Source organism: Camellia sinensis, chromosome 3, assembly GCF_055761805.1.
Source record: "Camellia sinensis isolate YWXY chromosome 3, ASM5576180v1, whole genome shotgun sequence".
Taxonomy (NCBI): Eukaryota; Viridiplantae; Streptophyta; class Magnoliopsida; order Ericales; family Theaceae; genus Camellia; species Camellia sinensis.
This window is the reverse complement of record NC_138963.1, coordinates 165,112,243-165,113,643: the sequence shown is the minus strand read 5'-3', so window position 1 is coordinate 165,113,643 and position 1,401 is coordinate 165,112,243. Positions and strand designations below refer to the sequence as shown.

General features: G+C 33.2%; 1 long non-coding RNA gene and 1 other non-coding gene across 2 annotated transcripts; both read right to left on the bottom strand.

The window, feature by feature from the left end:
- Positions 1 to 205: 205 nt before the first annotated feature.
- LOC145822888 (uncharacterized) lies at positions 206 to 1,043 on the bottom strand. The gene is made up of 2 exons (XR_014364724.1): positions 633 to 1,043; positions 206 to 541 (listed from the first exon to the last, which is right to left on the bottom strand). It is a non-coding gene; the product is annotated as an uncharacterized LOC145822888 (long non-coding RNA).
- Positions 1,044 to 1,312: 269 nt separating this feature from the next.
- LOC114292514 (small nucleolar RNA Z221/R21b) lies at positions 1,313 to 1,401 on the bottom strand. Its single transcript, XR_003639739.1, has one exon. It is a non-coding gene; the product is annotated as a small nucleolar RNA Z221/R21b (small nucleolar RNA).

Below are 1,401 nucleotides of genomic sequence, written 5' to 3'. Positions count from 1 at the left end.
CTAACCGTAAATAATCTCTCAAAAATTGTCCCACACTGCTTAGAATACAATAGTCCCCATCTGGACAATAAAGAATTCGGCCAAATTCCATATCCGACATACTAAAAAAAAACAAACGGCAAATTAAATACTTCTCCCTAAATTACAATCTACATAGTAAATAATCCTCCCTCATCCCCCAATCAAACACACAAACACATGCAAATAGTCTACAAAGATCTTTGAAATAAATTCCATAGCTATCACAAGCATAAATCCTTTTAAGAAATTTCTCTTAACCTAAAGTATTGAATACATATTCAACTTAATCTTATTTGAGGAATTATACATTATTTTCTATACCTTAAGAATGCTGCATTTTTATGTATTTGGGGGTGACCAATAAGCTTTATCCAAGTATATGATATATGGGCCTCTTTAAATCTATCCAAATCAAAATGTAGAAATAAAAAAATAGTCCAAGATATATTGGTACATTCCACATGAGCCTTGCTTGATAGTTGCAGAGTGCTGCTCACAACATGTGCAATGTCCCTGCGAACTGTGAGTAGTATAACCCAATCAATTAGACAATCAATGGCTTCATATCTATATTGGAGCTTCAGGGCTAAGGTGAATGGGGATAGGCCCACCTGCAGCTTTTAATTCTTTAACTAATGGAAGGTTTGATCTCCAAATAGATGATTTACACCAGGATCAATCTGGACATTTGAACAATTGCATGGTCAATGAAAGGTTTGATCTACACGAATCATGCTAATACTAGAAGCTTGAGCAATTACCACAACTAGTTCAAACACGGACAAGGTAATAATCAAATCCACTATGCCTTAAGAATGATAAGAAAAGTAAAGAAATAAAGAGCACCAGATCAAAATAAACAATAAAACAAGATAGAGAGATAATTGTAGTAGTAAACTATAACAAAAACTTTAATTTCACACAAAATAAAAATTAAAAAAACAATATCAAATGTCAATTTCTCCTTAAAAAATACTCAAAAAAAAAAATGAAGAAAAACAAAAGAGGAGGAACCATCAGCAACCAAAAGTGTATCCCCAGAAGCTTTTTTGAAGCTGTACGGTCCGCATCATGGTTTCGATTTTACTGAAAAAACCGCATCACTTGGATCCTCCTCCTCCTCTTCCCTTACACATCTATGCAGATTAACATGCAAAATTTTAATTTTTATTATTCCAGAACAGCTCTCAAAGCCAAGCTCCATTACTAAAACTTAAAATTGACTTTTTTTTCTAAAAAAAAAGAAACAAAACAATAAATCAAAACAGATCAAGATTGAAGAAAACCGAAGGGGCTCAGATAAAAATGGGTATAAGAAGGTTTATCATCACTGATTAATAAATCAGAGTGGTGCACGACTTTTCCTCTTCATTGCCACCC